General features: G+C 44.2%; 1 protein-coding gene across 3 annotated transcripts in view; it reads left to right on the top strand.

Moving 5' to 3' along the window:
• The window catches only part of LOC146597464 (protocadherin-15-like), a 593,579-nt gene that overhangs the window by 35,503 nt on the left and 539,947 nt on the right, over positions 1 to 18,129 (top strand). For all 3 annotated transcript variants that reach the window (XM_085302026.1, XM_085302025.1, XM_085302024.1), the window contains exon 2: positions 4,494 to 4,646. The gene's annotated coding sequence lies outside the window, so the exon portion shown is untranslated. The remainder of the gene's footprint in view (positions 1 to 4,493; positions 4,647 to 18,129) is intronic.

Here is an 18,129-nt window from a genome sequence, read left to right as displayed (position 1 = left end):
AAAACAGCGTAGGAAATATGTAGCAGGTAAGTATGATGTAACTGGAATGTATCTGAGTTACCTGATACTATGATATTGATGATTTCTTCCTTTTTAAAGCTTTAAGAAGAGAAATAATAGCAAAGGACAAAATTCTTGAGCTGCTCAATAGTTACAAAAAGTACTATTTCTTTTTAATGCAGCCGTGAAGATAACACTGGTGATATGAAGCACTGATTGCTGTAGAGCTGTGCAAAGCATTCGTATGGATAAAAAAAACTTTTTCCYGAGTGGAAAAACAGGAAGATGCAGGATGCCCGAAGAATAAAAGCAGAACCTCTAGCACTTTCACAGGGACCTGTAGTGATGGAGAAGACATGTTTTTGAACATCAGCCATAATCTTGTTGCTAGCTTACACTCATGCTCTACCAGTTTTTCTCCTGATACATTAAGAGGTTGTAAATATTCCTGTTGTAGGAAGCATGAACAGGTCTCTCCTGCGCAAAGCCCGCTTGAGTGCGGGTGAAGCAAACTGGGGGTGAGGACCCTGCAATCCCTGGTTCAGGAAACCCRTTTGCAGCCCAAGGACAGTCAGTTTTTCCTGGTATACTATGAACAACTATGGGCCAGTGCTAACAGGTAGCCCTTGCCAGAGGTTCCTCATGCTTGACTTAAAGCAAAACTGCGAGCACTTAATGCGCTTTCCCGGTGGAGTAATGTAGCCCCATCGTCCAGCCCCCAGTCCTCCCTGCAAGTGCTGGGCACGGAGGCATTGGCATGAAACGAGTGTTACCACTAGATGGATCTGTTTCTTTAATAAGCCATTGACTACCACTTTTTAAAGACAGAGATCCTTCAGGCTTCCCTAGGCACCATAAGGTACAAATTACCTTAGATGACTAGTTATTTGCAGGGAGTATAAAATCTTAATAACTAAGAAGTTTTCTTTCTTTCTTTCCCCCCCCCCCATTTTTGTGTTATCCAGCTGTTTATACTATTCTGGTTCTTTCCATATGTAGAACTAAAAACAGCTGTAGGACTCTGGAAAGGGGAAAAGAGGACTTTATTTTCCAGAGGTCAGCACTAATAACATCTTACTTAAAATTTTCAAGCATACATATAAGATCTTATCAGAAACTTTCCTAGCATACAAGTATTTTGACCTGTGAAAAAATGAAAGATTCAGCTACAGTCAATTCATTGTCGGTACTGTCACCGGTTGTTTTTCCAAAAAAAGAGGAAAACCAAAAAACCTTCCCCTTTGCCGTAGTGAATATTGAAGGCTGATCAGCATCTACTCTAAGTTTTACTCAGAAACATCAAAAAGAACTGATGGAGGATCACAGATCTGTTGCTGAAGTATACATAATAAGGCAAGCCCTAAATATCAGATAAAAGTGATATTTTTAGAAACAGGTACTTTTGTTCAAACATGTGACAGTTGCAATTTCTTCAAAATTTTCATACCTAAGGTAAAATGTCAAATTCATATCTAAATTGGAAAAGTCTAGTACAGCCACCAGTACCAAAACATGTTTGGTGCTTTGATCTACGTGTTTGTGCCAGGAGATGCAAAGCAAGAGAGTCTCCCAGTGCAAACCTGTCTAGTTATGACAGAGGGAAGGGAAAAAGAGACGTTATTTATACAGTAAGAAGTTGAGGATTGGGGAGAGAAAAGAGATTTGCCAGCGTTCCCAGCAGAAGGCTGAAGCCATATTTAAATACAGACCTTAAAATCAACCTTCAGACTTTCAGCAAAGAAAATTTGCTCTCTCTATTCACATATGAACAACAAAGTATCAAATGGTTGCTGTAATTGCTTAAAAATGAATTATGGATAAAAGACTAACTCAGGGCATGCTATAGCACTAGAATAAGATGCTCTGAGCAGTCACGGCATCTCTGCCCTTGGAGGTGTTCAAAACTCTTCCAGACAAAACCACAGACATCTGGAATTGGGTGGAATGAAGACATCCTTCCCAACCAATGCTTCTGTGACCCCATGAAACCAAAAAATTAGTGTTAGGAAATTGATAGAATGTTATTCCACAAGAGGAAAACCTAATTTCTGAAAACTTTATTGATAGATAATATGGYGAAAGGAAACTACTAGGTCTTCCAGTCTTGACTGCAAGGATCCACCTATAAGAGGATCCACCATTCTCCCTGGCAGCGCGTTGGGTGCTTCAGTTTTGATTCCAGCTGGGGGTWCTACGTGCCTGCCAGTTTCAAATTTTGTGTGTTTGACGTCACTGGTATGGCACCACTGTCATGTGCAAAATTAGCYGGTTTAATCACTGGCTGCTGGGCCTTTTAACGACTGGTCCCTGTTCTTGTCCTCAGGCCTGAGAAAAGCCTCGGTCCAGCTTCTTSTTGTTGCTGGTCTTCAGTTACTGTAAGTCTAGACAAGGTCTGGTTTCTTATATATAAGAATGCGTATATATAGAGAGAGATGCGTAGATGCATCTGTAACAAATACGAGGTATGACTTCAACCATGTGGATTTGGTATCTTCTGCTTTCTGGTATCCTCTGTTTAGTGCAACTTCTTTGCCAGACATCATGAAAGAAGCATCTTGCGAGCGTGTCTCTGTTCTTACTTAAAAACTGCGAGTGTTGGACTGCCCTGTCCTCCACAAGGAGGATGCGGGAAGAAGCAGACACGGGAAAGGTGACTCGCTGTTTTTCTTGCAAAAAAAGCCCTCTGGGCTTAGAAGCCGTGTGGAAGAAGCCATAAAGCGAAGCAAGGTCTTGTCTATGTTTGGGTTGCACGTTTTGGTGACCCAGCTGGGGAGATCAGTCAGCACGTGTGTTTTTAGAAGTCACCGACAGGCAGAAGCTGAATGACTGGGAGCTGTGGATTTGAAAATGGAAATCTCCACGCACGTCTCAACATCGGATGCCAGATCAGCAGCGCGAGGYGGGAGGGAGGGATTTTCCCCCTCGRAATTAGCAACATTCAGAAGAGAGACATCTTGCAGGTGTGGAGGAAGCAGAGCAATGGCTGATGGAGCAGGTTTGCGGCAGCCGCAGAGCTGCGACCCGTCGCCGCAGGATTGCGGTGCTTGCTGGGTGCCGGATGGGCTCTTTCCGGGGCRTTTGCTTGGCCTCTCTTTCCCACGTGCGATGGCAGCTGATGAGCTGCCCGTTTCTTCCAGGAGCTCGCATGGATGCGGGCGCATTTTAAGTGTGTTTCTCACYGCAGTAACAAATAAGCAGAGCTTCCGTTGTCTCTGATGGTAACATCTGCTTTGCCTTAGCGCTTCTCAGGTAGCATAGGCAGGAGCTGCAGGCCTGGGCTTTTAGGAAGATGGGGGCGACACGGAGCTGTTGGTGATACCCAGATCAATGCCGCCGCACGGGGAGCGTAAGAGGAGCAGGCTTTAACGGAGCGCGTAATGTGAACGGACCTTGAATCATCAATACCTTGATGAGGTTAATACTGATTAGCAGAGAGGTTGTGCGTGCGTGTTCAGCGTGACACTTCTGCACCAGAATTAAGTGCTGCTGCAAGTCACAGACCCTTGATGTGCATTTAGTGCTCTCAAAGTTTTACTGTGAAGCTGTTCGGACAGATGGAGAGGATGAGTTTTCGTTGCTGGTTTCTTCCCTTTTTTTCAGACAAGTCGAAGTGTTTGGGGGTCAAGTTAGGGCTTTTCATCACATGGGTTCTGTGGTCCAATTACATGAACTTAATGACGTATGATCATGCAAATGTCTAAGGAAGGTGTGTTTTTTATGGTAGTCTACAGGTGCTTTTTCGGTATTGCATGGCGTCAGCAGCCAGGGCAAACCACCAACGCTGCTCTGGGGTACCCAGGCTGTGAACATCTCTCTGTACTCTATCAGGTTAGCAACGTTCTTGCTTGTAAATATTAATAGAGACTTCACAAGGCTTCTGATTTACATCTTCTTAATGGCACTTAATTGGCAATTTTGTGTTTGAAGGAGGGAGTTCGGTCAGGATTTATTAGCTTGTATAATTGTTTCTATCGGGGAAGTTTTTTGTTAAAATTGTGCATACGCCGTTCGTGATTACTGATATCTGAAATCGCTTTAGTTCATTAACAGTAATGAATAAAATCATAAAATATAGCAGCATAATGATACCTAATTGCCATGAGCTAGATTGCAATCTCTTATTTACAGGTAGGTGTAAATGAGCAGTAGGAGTACAACTTTGATAATGCACAATCTTTGGGGTTTTGAATGGGTCTTCTTTTTCAAAAAATAGAAACTTTTGGCAATGCATACTTAGGTGTGTTGGAGCGGGGCGTTCCCTTGACCTCGCTGGTATGCTTTGGGATCTTAGTTTGCCGTACATCTCGGTGTCGGGTGGATGAGGCAATGCAGGGATTGCGGTTTGTTTGCCTGCTCTGGTATTTCCAAGTTGTTTTAGAGGTTGGGAGAGAGCTTGATTTTTCTCCGGTGGACCTGTTAAATTATTTAAACTAGATGAATGTCTTTACTTCTGCATTTAAGCTCTAAAGCTGTAATTTTARTTGTTGCTACAGCATAGAACTGCGCTGGAGTTTCAAGGTCGTGCCTGGCAGGCAGGGGTTGCCTGTACCGTTGAATGCCCGTTAYGCGGCATGCCTGGAAGCGCCCCTGCTGCTGTGGAGCATCGCTTTGAGGAGGATACACTCAAGAACTGCCATTAAAAATGTGTAAGTATAGTGGTTTAGTAAAATGCAGGTTAATGTTCAGGCTGCAGGCTGGTTCAACAATTTCGGTCTCGCTTCCGACACGGATTTTACATAAAGTAAAAGCCAGAGGTTTCATCTGAACAACTGTGTGGCGGTTARAGTTGCATGTACCTGCTAATTTTCACCTGGCAAGGAGTGAGTAAAAACGACAATTTTCCATCTGCAAAAACTGATTTTAGTTTCAAAAAAGTTCAGTGCTTTAGCTGAAAATACCGTTCTTTCTCTAGCCATGCTGTTTGTGTCCGTGCAGGCATTCAGCTACTATTAAAGACAAGATCTGTAATACGCTGCTTCTCGTGCTGCCTGTCTCCTCCTGCGCCCRCTTGTTCACGAGCGATCAAGTGGGATCTGTCGGCACATCCCATTTGTCGCCCCGTCCGTGCTGCTAGTGGCCCCGCTGCCGTTTGGCCCAGCGAGAGGGATAATGTGTCAAGTGCTAATTACCTCTCTGCTGTTCCTAGGAGGTGCAAAAGATGAAGTGCTAATAAAACTAGATCTGACAGTGCTATTTAAAGGGCTTTCACAATTCCGCTGAATTCCGACTCTAAAAGTAGGTTAGTAATGGTGTGGTCAGGGCCGTCGGAGGGGGTGTCATGACGGGCATTGCCTCAGCGTGTCAGCTCTTAATCATAGTATAGTCTTCTGAGGAAAAAAAGGAGAAAAGGGCAGYGATATGTTGCGCTTCTCTCGATGGCATTTAAAGTATGCGTGCTGCTTTTGGGTAATACGTTATGTGGCTCTGGAAGACATAATGAATTTGCAAATTGCCTAATCATTATAATGCATGCACACTGCAATCCTGTTAGGCAAATCTGCAATCAAGCCATTGATTTGGTTTTTGCTAATGCTAGCTAATCATGCCGGGCTGGCATTTCAGCTGTGCCTGATCTGCTGTGGGAGCAGCTTTCTGTGGGTGGCAGCGGCGGAAGCGAGACAGTGGGAGAGCCACACTGTGCTTTCTTACTTTGCACGGCAGTGTTGCCATTAAAGCTGGTTTAAATGGTCCCCGCCGACTGTTGCCGGAGACGTCAGTCTGCGAGCTAGCCATGGCATGAGTTCGGCGCTGCTTTGTCGGGCAAGTGTCCAGAGAAACGAAGTTCTGCCAGGTGGTGTTCCTTGGAGATTCCCACATAACCACTGTCAATYCACTAGCCTCCGAGGTTTTTGATGTAGTTGGCAAAAAAGAACGTAAGGGCCGATGCCCCCTTTAGGTAGGTAAGTGCCCGGGACAGTTGCGCTACTTTGGCAGGTGTGTTTCTGTGCTTCCTTTACGGAAAACCGAAACTTTGTGGCAGTGTCTATCCAATAGCAAATCAACAAGAGAGTTTCCTGTGATCGCTGACATCTGCAGCTGCTATCTTTCTAAGGGTATTTCATATAGTGTAGCCATATTTAAGCTGAAACTGCTCCTTAATCTGAGTTCAGGAGGCTTCCACCTGTGACTGTGATTGTGATGACTCAGATTTCTATGAGAGACCTTGAGTGTTACTCAAGGAAAAGAATGCCTACCYTCTGAGATAATCTGTAATCTTCAGGAGGAACTACAGACCTTGAGTTAATATCGTACTTGACATATGTATGCCAGGGTAATTTGAAATTTTATTTTATATATATATATATGTATATATACACGCACATATGTATCGCCAGAGCTCCTGTTCCACCAAGTATTTCTTCTAGAACAAAAATTGCACCCAAACGCAGTTATTATGCAGGATTTTTTTTTYCCCTAGTTTAGCTTATCATAGTTTTGACTCTGCAGTGATCTTAGTCTCCGTCTCTGCATGGTAACTGTGCTCTATTCTCTTGTGTATTTTAGGAAAGCAGTTGAGCCCTGTGGTAAGTCCCAAAGGCCCTTAGTTTATAGTCACTATGTACTAAGACCTGAGGAGGAAAAATCCTAAGTTGTATAATACTCTTTCACAATGTTTGACCAACATACTGTGTCTGATTAATGCTCAAGTGCCTCTGCTCGTCTCAACCACATCAGTATAGTCAAAAGAGGAGGACTCTTGATCAGATTAATAGGGCTGGAGCCGTTCTGGGATTGTACAGCTTTGTCCTGCAGTTGAAACCTTTGCTGACACTGCTAACAGCCGGGGCAGATGACCAAACATAATTTAGTTTTAAGAGTAACTTTTAGGATGACACTCCACTTGCCAAGTAAATCGGTAGATTGGCTCTCCTTTCTGGCAACCTTTAAAGGTTTGWGAGTATCTGCGGTCCACAAATTTCAATCTGTAAATACTAACAATGAGAAATAGTAGATGTTTTTAAAAATGGCAGAGCACTACTGTGGATAGTTTATGCCACGTTATAAAAACTTCTTTTTAACTGAGTGAGAATAGTTGACAGTTGACTTCTGTGCCTTGAAAAAATGACAGATAAAACATGTGCTGTCCCCATGAGTCAAAGAAATTACCCTCCTAATAATGGTAATTACGTGGTGCATCTGTGATGTTCTGCATGCGTAAGACTGTACAGATATTAGCTAATTAATCCTTATGACACTGCTGTGCAGTTTTACTATTATTCTCCTTTTGTAAATGAAGGAAAAAACAGAAAGGTTGCCTGGGCTCAGGACCCCAGGGCACACTTGGTCTTCAATTTTGGAAGTTCTTTCCACCAGACTGCAGAGCCTTGAAGGTACAACCAAATGGAGGTCCACTTAGGAGCACTGCTGCAGGGGCAGACAGTTAAAATCCTGTATTTTTTTGTAGAACTAAGTTACCTCCTCAAATAATTGGTCTTACAATGAYGGTGAAGAGGACAGCTCTTTTGTCACAAGAGCTGCTAAAACAGCTACTGATGAACACAGATGCAGATTTGAGCATGCACCGGYGCTGGTGGCGTGTAGTGTGGATGTGAATTGTGACAGGCTACCCTTCGTCTGCCAGCTGCTCCGAAAAGAAAAGCAGCTGTTGGTGCGTGCCAGCTGCAAAGCTCGTTTGATATATAATTCATTCATACGCTGAATGAACAATCAGGGTTGATAGAGCATCTTGTATGAAAAGCGGTTCAGCTACGGTTCTCGTGTTAAATCCGTTGGCCGTGCGAGTCATCGTTGACTGAACGCAAGGTGTTGTTGCGTGGTGTCCTAAGCACATGGATTTCTTTCAGCCTTTCAAGCCAAAGTTCATGCTCATGTAGTGGGCTACTGCTTGAAACACTATAAATGGTGCGTAGAAAGATAYGGTTTCCTGAAGTCGTTCCGTGACACACTGGTGCTAAGTTAGAATGGGTCTGAGCTACAGTTGGTTTGTAGTTTCAGTTCATATAAATCAGTTGGTTTTGGAACTTGTCAGCAGTCCGTAAAACCCAGAAGATGAGCAAGTTCTCTGGTTGCCTTCACAGCTTTAACTGTGTTTTTGTAAGCAATTTTGCCAGTATAACTCAGGTACACGCATGCCAAAAAAGCTAACGCACAGAAGGCTGGTTTCCTCTAATACTGTCTTTCTCCACTCTTCCAGTACAAATGTCTTACYGAGCCATCTGGCTGTTTGTGCCGTGCCACGGTGGAGTGGAGCAAGGGGCTTGGGAAAGTGTACGTRGTCAGGAAAAAGTCCCACTCCCGTTTGTAGGAACAGTCTCTTTGGTTCCTGGGTCTACGGTAAGCYGTCCTGAGAACCGCGACCTCTGCATTCAATGCATCCAGCTGGCTTGTTGCCACTTTTAAAGTTAGGGACCCTCTATGAATTTTCTTGGCTCTCTCTGATTGTAACAAATCAAAACATCTCTGGCATCTCCTAGTTTCTAATTTTGCTCATTGGCAGCGAGCACAAAACATGCTGGTGCTGTGCGGTACTGTGCAACACCTCCTACAGTCTGAGGGTCCTCAGCTTGTTTCTGTCAGTGGATAGTGTATAAGGAAGAGCACAGAAGACGTCTGTCTTGGAGAGATTGTCGGTCTTTGGAAACTCAGGTGATACTTTGCTGCTGTACAGCATCGCAGACAAAGCTGTTGATCRTGGCACCGGCAGCACTTCAAGCTTTGCATCTGACTGTGCTTTTAGGCGCCTTTCTTCTTTATCATTTGTCAGGATGTCTCTAGTACTTTTGATCCCATCATGCGTTTCTGATAAGGTTKAATCCAGGAGTAGAGCTCTTGAAGCTCATTTTGCTACTTTCAAGGAAAGCAGCAGCTGGCTGTAAGCCATATAAACCATACTCAAGTGAGCTCCTCCAGGGAGAGAAGCGCTGCGGTGCGGGCTCTGTAGTCACCTGCTTTATTTGGCTATGACGGACCAGCCGTGTTTTATGCCACCTCTTAGCTGGTGGTAATTAGTGGATGTCAGAGAGAGGAAGCCGAGAGCGCTGGTTACATCGAGGGCGTTGAGGAGGTGCGTAGGGGAGCTGAGAACGTTGCGTCGGATGAACGCGCAGGGATCCTAAGGGTGGCTGGGGCTGTCATGTGGGAAGCGCAGGGGAAGGCTGGGGCAGGTCTCCGGAGCCTGCGCTCCTGGTTTTTCATTGCTTGCAAAACATTAACTTCTTTTTCAGTTAATGAACGTGAAGGGAAATAGACTCTTGATTGAACGGCATGTCTGTTTTCATAGCTATTAACTTTGTGCTGTAGCATGTAAAGCTACCTTCCCAAGCAGCGGCGCTGGAATAACATAACCTTTAAACCGGAGCAATAAATACTGTTTATCTTTACAATGGCACTTTTCCTCATTTTCTGAATTATTTGTGATGAACGGTCACTTAAGCAGCCTGCTTGGCATCATGAACACCAGTGGATATAGACTGATAATAGTGTATGGGCGAATGCTTTAGCTACTCTTACGTGTGCGCTAAGCTCTGTGGCTCCAGTCTGACAAACTGCTTTTGGATGCTAATGCGAACAGAGATGCATTTGAAGAATTAATGAATGGATTTGTATTGCTAGTATTTTTTTYCCTCTTACTTGAAGGGTTTTTATTGAATTTTCCTTTCACTTTTTTGCAGGTGTGAAGGTTGAGAGCTTATCTGTCAATGGATGTATGATCTGTAAAATTGTGGAAAACTTGCATAAATCTTCACTTTGAATTCATTCTTACACTCTTACATTTGCAATTTTCATCTTTAATTTTGCAAGCTGAGGCTTAAAGATTTAAAGGCAGAAAAATTGTTGTACTTTGGCAGTGGGCATCTCTCATGCCTGCTTGAAACAGAAGACTGACTTACGATCTAGTGTTCTTTGAAGTCTGGAGTTGAGACCCAGAGATTAGAGAACCCTAAACTTCTAAAGGAGCTTGCTGTATCCTTAGTGCAAAGGCAGTGATGTCTTTTTGTTTYCCCCTGCCAGACCAGCTTGCTTTTTACTGCTACAGAGCAGCCAAGCTCTGGGAAAAGCCAGCCATCCCAAACTAGTAGGATTTAGGAAGTTATCAGAAAAAATTAGTTGATGTTTGCTCTACTAAAGGAAAACCAAGTCCAGTTTGCTAGAAAGGTCCAATAAAGGTGAGTCTTCATAGCACTGGAGCACTTGTAGTTGTGCATCTCTGTGAGTGGAGAAAGCATGTGAAATTTTGTAGTGCATGTTAATGTTTGATAAGGTGCAGCGACCACTGACCCTGCAGTGGCCAAGGTTTGGGTCTTCTGGGGGCCTACAAGCAGGCTGTGGTAGCTTCTGCGTGCTACCTGCTGGTCTAAAGCGACGGAGGCTGTTACCGAAATGCCTAATTTGGGGAAAATCTTGTCTTGGAGAGAAAGCTGAAGAGGTTGATATGCTGCTCTGACCTGCTATTTTCTTATCTCTCTGGTATTTTGTTATTTYAAGTAGTGACTGTGATATAAAACCTTTCAGAAAGGATAGAGGATCCTGAAAAGAAAGCATCCTTTCAGTAAATCATGTTGCTTGTGACTACTTATATCGATTTACGTAAAAAGTGGACTTGTGTTTAAAATGGCTGTCTTTTTGCTGATAATTAGCGTGAAACAGAAGACAGAATGTGTTACTGCTGGAGTGAATGGGTGAATGGGGTGGGGAGAACCCCGTGGTTCTGAACACCTGCCACTTTCATCTAGAACGGGAAGAATTCCCTTTTTACCAGTAATAATGAAGTGGGGTGTGTTTTGAAGGTGTATTCAAGTGGAGCTGTTAGTTGGTATTTCAGTTTGTGCCTGTTGCCTTTTGTCCTGGCACTGGGCACCATTGAGAAGAGTCTGGTCCCGTCCTCTTTACACCTTCCCACCCCATATTTATTCTCATTAGTAATGTCCCCGTGCATCACCTTCTCCAGGCTGAACAGTCCCAGGTTCTCCTCATATGAGAGATGCTCCTCATCTTCGTGACCCTTTGCCGGACTGGCTGCAGCAGGTCCATGTCTCTCTTGTCCTGGGGTGCTGAGATCTGGACCAGCAAATGAGGCCTCCTCAGGGCTGAACAGAGAGGGGAGAGTCACCTCCCTCGACGTGCTGGACACACTCATCCTCATGCAGCCCTGGATGCAGTTGGCCTCATTTGCGCAAGGACATGTTGCTGACCCACGTTCATGAAAATAGACATGCCCTTTTTAAGGCCATGCTTCTTTCAATATTTCCTTACAGGACAGAGGGGAAAGGCCGGCATGTCCCTGCTTGAAAGGTGAGCACCCTTTTCCTTGCCACAAAGCGTATCTCCCATTAAAGGTGCCCTCTTCTACTAGGCAGCCGTGCTGGGATGTCATAGTTGTAGAGTCTAGTGGCGCATGATGTGATAGGGTTCCCGGTAAGATGCGTGAGCAGCTGTAAAGGAGGTTTTTGGTCATCTTGAGTTCCTAACACCTGCTTACGGTTCATTGGCTTTTTCACTTAGCCTGCTGCATGGGAACGGGGCCTCCCTCACTGCCTCCAGAGAGTGAGATGCAATTTTGTATCTTACATGTTGCCTTTCTCAGGAATGTGATAAAATGGGCCCATTTGGAACAGGGTATGTGTTTGTTCTAGGACAAACTTCTATAATTGCGTGTGGCTGTGTCACACATCTTTTCTAAAATCTCTGGTGTCTGTGATGAGCTTGTGATGTGTGTCACTGGACATCCAAAATTAATTTCACCTTTAATATTAATTAGGCTAAACAGCAATGTCATGTAAACAAAGCCAGATTATAATTAATGTATTTATGCATGGTTCTCACATGTTAATCAAACATGAATGAGATGGTAGGCCTTATGTGTTTGCTTGTAGAAGAAATGCAAACTTCAGAGCGATTGAGTGAACAACTTTTAAATCTTTCCAGATTAGAAATCTGTGGTATGGGTCAGAATTCTCAATTTGCTATAAATCTGGAGCTGCGATGGTACTTTGCTTTTGGCAGGTTTTCTTATGAGTTGTGTCTAATATCATTTTCTACAAGGGTGAAAATTGTCCGCTGAGAGGAGGCAAGGAGTACTGGTGCGTTTCACTGATCTACTGCTAAAACTTTGGGAAGCTTTCTCTTGATCACCTTGGTTTTCCCCTGTAGGATCTTACTGATAGCTACAGAGCTTAGGCCTCTTACTGAGTTTTTGGTGAGCTGCATTTAATGATTCTTAGCTAAATCAATTGCAGTAACATTTATTAGGATTGCGTAGCTAATTTGCTCCAAAATTTGAGGTGTTGACAGAACCACATCATGTTGTGCATGCTGGGAAGCTGGAGGGGGGATTTCTGGGAGCGTTGCGGTGCCCTATGTACCAGCTGCACACAGAGTAGTTTCAGTCAACGTGGTAAGACTTAATGATGGAAACACTGGCTGATGGAAGCCAATATCCTCTTGGTGCATCATCTTCTGGGTGTACCTTTTCAAATGCTGACTTCAGGAGTAACTCCTCTACCAGAGAGCAAGGAGAGGGGAGGAGAAAAAAAACTTGGAGTTTTTATTGCCCTGAAGATCTAAGGAGCAGTAATATGGAAAGAGGATGAGGTGGAGAGCCCCTCCTTTGTGACCAAGTTGGGGGGGAATCATAGGAGCCACCATGAATCTTGACTGTGATAAAAGAGGGATGGGGAGCAGCGAGCAGACTGCACTTAGTCCGTGGGGATCAAGGAGGGCATACAGAGCCTCTGTGCTAAGTGGAAGCGGTAGTGTCCTGGAAGGTCTCTTAGCTAAGAAGAGACAAGAAGTTGGTTCTCAGGGAGCTCCTGAGCTGGCRGGGAGGAGGGAAGGGGAGCGCATTCGGTACCCTCTGTGCAGGGAAGCTGCTGCTCGCTGGCCTCTCGGATCAGTATTTTTGCCAGCGGACTCYCAACCTTTGCAGGTAAAGAGCTGAAGAACCTTGCAATGCCAATCTAAAACGTTTGCTTTGAGGAGAACACTTGAGTGTTTCAGATAATTGCTGAAGAGAACTGCGTGTTACAAAAAGAATGTGGTTTTCTTAATTGTGATGATTCAATAACCTATTAAAAAGGAAGAGCTAAAAAACGTGGGAGAGCTGACACATAGCGTGATGCTTTGATGCGTTGCAAAGTCAGTTACTCAGACTAATTCTCTCCAAAACCTGAACAGTTACTTGAGCATTTAAAATCCGCATTTGTTGTGGCACCTTGCAAACCACAGTTTACTCTGTAAAGCTATTTAACGTTAAGAAAATCTTCTAGTGGTGTTATGGGATCTATTTCAGCGGCTGATGTTCCTCGTCATCTCCCAGCCAGTGAAGAACTGAACTGGAATGGAAGCGGTGCTCCCCAGTTTAATACTGTGGTAAGAAGGAGGGTTGTGGCCGCCTCTGTGTTCAACGTAGTGGTTGGCAGCGTGCCTTTCCCAAGGGCAGTCATGGGCAAAGAGGTGTGAGCAAAACATGACTCGACGCACGTGACTTTAATCTCTTTGAGTCCGGGCGACTCTCGGATTTGTCAACAGAGTTGTTAWGTAAATCCTAGATGTGCAGTACCGTAAAAGAGCCCAGAAAAGCGCTCTTTTTTTCATAAGGTCTGTGTTCCCCTCCCACCCCCCATCTCTTTAGCTGTCTATTTTTATCTTTCCAGGAAGATAACGCACTTACTTCGTGGTAAAAAACTGGATTTGCTGGACTACATCCGTTTCTGTTTAGTATGTCATGTACTTACCAGGAAGTATTGGAGAGCCTCTCCRTATTTCTTGCAGGCTCTTCTTATACGGTATGATTTCAAGTAATGTGAAGGAATGGGCTATTGGCAAAGCTGTGTTGCARTGGGATTTTTCTGCCTCTTCTATGGAATAATTTAGAAATTGCACCTGGCCAAGCTAAGCTCCTGTTGCACAAAGAGTTTTTAGGATTTTCATGTCTCAATTCCAACCGGCTCTTTCTTGAAATGTATACAGGATTTTCAGGATTTTAGGGTTACCTGAAACACTGCTCTTTGGAGGGCCTTGAAAAGCAGGTAACGATGAAAACACAGTGCCTACATTTTTAATGCTGCATTAGGATAGCACTACTAGATTCTATTATTTTAAGACAGATSTCTGAGAAACTTGTTACCAATAAAATGCAAGAAAAGAATTACTGCTTGTTAGAAATGTTTCTCTTTCCTGGCAGAAGCACCTAAGGTTTCTGTAAAATACCCTGTGAAATCAAGATAATGAGGAGACTAAAGCATGTGTGAGGTTCCTGGAGTTGTTAAAATTAATATTTAGGTCATCAGTAAAATGTAGTTGTTCAGATTTTGTATCCTGTGTTATGYGAAGTGGCTCAAGTAAGTTTTTTCCATTTTCTTTCTCAGTCTGTATATTCAATTTTTGTTTGATAAGGTTACATTTGTATTCCTTGTTTTGCATATGAAAGCATGAGGTTTATATTTCTTGAGAACTGGTTCCTTCTGCCCTGGAGATACGGCAGTGCAGCTCGCAGGGGTGTTTTTCATCTGCAAGGACTGCATTTGCGCCGCGAGGGACTCTTATCCTGCCGACTACCTCAGATATGACCTTTTGCAGTGACTTTATGCTAAAGCACTTTACAAACTACACGGACAAGATTTTTTCCAAAGCGAAAGCTGCTCCATGGAAAGAGCAATTATTTCACAGCCTGCATCGATTCTACAGAGAAATACGGAAGCAATGGGATAGCACCAAAGTTGGCACCCAGGTAGGGTACTGCTAATAGGGTTGTTCTCCTGAGTGCGCCTGCCGGAAGCAAATGCCCTAAAAACTGGGGCCGGAACTTTAAAGGATAGAGGAGTTCTGAATATGTTACGTTTTTTTTAATGTGTTGATAACTGCTTTATTCTTGACACTATGTCCTTGAGCCACGTGACTGTAGATTTTTGCTGTTGTTTTTTCATGCTCTTCCGGTTTATGGATCTTTCCGTGACCATCCACTGGATGTTCCCTCAGCTTGTGTTAGTGCTGAAGTAGTTTTTAGCTTGACTTTCCTTTTATGGCTGCCCTGGGCAAGATTTAACCAGAGCCTGTTCACTCTCTCCGAGTGTTTTATAGCCTCATCTATCTGACTGCCAGCATCTTGTCTTTATGTGAGGAAGGCTCAGACTGGTACTCCAGGATATTTTTGTGCATCTGTTATCAGAGAAGGGTACGTGAGAGTCCCACCTTATCTTTCAGCGGCAGCTGAAGACGTTGAGCTGCATCCTGAAGATCATTGTTTTGTGCTCAGAGCATGTTCAGGATGTGCTGGTGTCAGATGCACGTGCATTTGGACGTGCACGTGGTCTCCAGTGGATCTCCATGTGCAAATCTAGTCAGCATGCTTATTCCTTGCCTGATGCACGCTTCTACTTAACTTGTTTCTTCACAGATGTGAATAGCTGCCAGCAAGGCAGGACTCTTGGCCATAACACATGAGCTGTAGGCAGCCAGTGCTGTGGGATCCTTTCCAGCCAGGTTATTCCRCCGTGTCCTCAACATGGAGGCAGCTCTTTGCTTTCAGCTGATCTCTCTGCTGCCTGTAACACCAGGTGGTGAGGGGCATAAGAGGAACTTCTAATTCAGTGCTCTGCACTTGTGGAAGATGGAGGCATCTTCTGTCTTGAGAAGCAGTGTAGCGTCAACARTTGGGAACGTTGATAGCCCAACGTGGCTGTGTCCAGGTCTTTGGTGGAAAACCCCACACTTGTCAACTCCTTGTGATAATAAGGAGGCAGAAATCTGGAAGGAGAAGACCTGCACTGCATGACATTGTGCAGTGAAAGCAATCCTACAAAGACGACGACACAGGAAAGAGAAAGAAGAGAAGCGAGAAGAAACTTGCAGCTCAGTATAAGCAAACAGTCTAGACAAGGTGACAACACTGAAAAGGGAAAATGAAATACAGATAATTAAATAAATGTTGTGTTCGGCAAGTGACTGTTTTCCCACCATCGCATCTGTGAGGTGACTGATCTCTTCAGAGATGCAGGGCATGCAGATGTGTCTCCTCGCTGTTTGTTCTTTTATTGCCCACATCTATTTTGCTTCTCCTCTATTATCTGTTGCTATCTGTTTATTCTTCCATCTCTAGTACATCGCTGCTGAAATAAACACCTGCCTTTGCCATGACTGATGACATTTTAACGTGGTGATAGCACTATAAACTAAAAGGTGTCTCTGGTGGATCCCTGAGATTTACTGTTGGGATCCCTGACTCCTCCTCCAGGAGCAACGCCAGGAGGATGCGCAGCTCGTGGGGCTCGCAGAGTACGTCAGGGCCTATAGAAAACTCCGTCTCGAGACGTACGTTCTGCCTCGGTGTCTTGAACGCAGCTGAATTTCAAACTAACACTGTGTCAGTAGTTTTACTCTGAAAGTGAAGTCTGGTAAGGTCTTCCGTTGAGATTGCAATGTGCTGCTAGGTGCAGTGATGCTTGTCCCACCTTTTGATCTCGTTTCATTAGATTAAAGGGATAATTAGCACCTTTAGCAAACTCTGGCCCCGAGTGTAAGAATAAGCTGTGAAATAGCTGCGACTTGTAGTTATTATGTTGTTGTTCTGTATATGTTCCTTGTTTATCAATTATATCTTACCTCTAGGGTAATCAACTTTAAATATCCACCAATAATCTGAACACCAAATGGCACTTATCCTAGAAGTACACCCAAGTAATCTATGCACATGCATTAGGAGTATGCTGAAGTGCTTACTTAGGTTTTAATGTAATGTTCTGTATAATTTTTGCATAGATTGGATATTGCAGCAAGTTTCCACATCCCCCCCCCCCACACACACATCCTCTCGCAAAAGCTGCATTTGGCGGTAATGGGTAGTATTTATAGCAGTTGTGGTGAATTAGAAAACTGATTGTGTGAACTACTTGATTGCTATTCATTTCGCACTTCGCTACTGCCAAATCTCTTGCTGAAGTTTTGCATGGAAGTTTGTGCATTTAAGTACGCCTGCCTCGGCCACGAGCGTTTGAGGACAACTGGCGTTTGCTGTGCAACTAGTCAGCAAGAAGTATTATTTGTTTATAGAAAAGACTTGGCAGCCTTGTGCACTTGAAGTAGTTGTGTTTTGTTTTTAAGCGTGTAAGAACGGCAGTTTCACTACCGCACTAGGTACAGGCTTCTCAGGCACAGAGACGGATGCTGTCCCACGAGTGCTTTCCCAGTCGTAGAGCTCAACACCTCAGAGATCCTAAAGCACCTGCAGATGCTGCTGCTCTTTGGTTAATCTCGTCACGCCGGCAGTAAGATGTGTTTTATCCATCGGTACAAAATGTGGCACCTGCCTTGCGAGATGATTTGGGAAGCGTTTCTCAGGAAGGCTCTTTGGAGCACGGTGCGATGGTGTTCACTTTACGTAGTGGGTGCTGTAAGACCTTAAGTGAAAGAGGAAGCTAAGTTTCCTAATCCTCGTGTTTCTTCTAAGATTAACCACTTTGGCTCATGTCAGAGAAGGCTTCTGAGGATTTTCCTTACAAGTAAAAGGACACGTATAAATGTTCATTACACTGAAATCTGAGATTCTGCTTTGGTTCTTGTTGTCACTAATCAACAAGTCYTCCAGGTGTCCGTGGGTGATTGGGGGGTTTCTGGCCATAGCAGAGGCACTAAAAATTTGCTAAGAAAATGAATGTTTGGGTAATCTCCTGGAGTGAATGTGAAACCTATGAAATGTCACACAGTTGTATTTCCGTTATGTAAAACTGATCATAACTACTTTTATTCTGAGATGTGTAGCACAAAGTAGTGCCGTTATTCTTAAATAGCGAAAAGGTGTTAGGTTTTCCCATGTTATTTGTAGAAGGAAGAAGATCCCTTTATGAATATTAAGGGGATGCTGTTTCTCTCAGGTTTACTAATGTGCCAAATAATACATACTTGATTTTTTTTTAAAGTGAGGTTGAGYATTTTTTAAATAAAATGCAGTATCACAAAGCACGATGGCCAATACTCATTGCTGCATTGATACAGTACGTAAATGTGCTCCACTAGCCCTTGAATTCGGGTTGAGGGTGGTTTTCCACCGCTGCGAGTGCTTGCGGAGGAGCCGGGTGGGCTCCTGCCGTACGCGGGTTTGGCGCACGCTGCTGCGGCTTCGCAGGACGTCGCTGCGGGCCGCGCGTGCGCCCGGGCGCGAGGCAGCGCGAGGCC

This window comes from Rhea americana, unplaced genomic scaffold (assembly GCF_003343005.1).
Source record: "Rhea americana isolate MKP2758 unplaced genomic scaffold, rheAme1 scaffold_183, whole genome shotgun sequence".
NCBI lineage: Eukaryota > Metazoa > Chordata > Aves > Rheiformes > Rheidae > Rhea > Rhea americana.
Note: the sequence above shows the minus strand (reverse complement) of the source record. Positions and strands in the feature narration are given on the sequence as shown.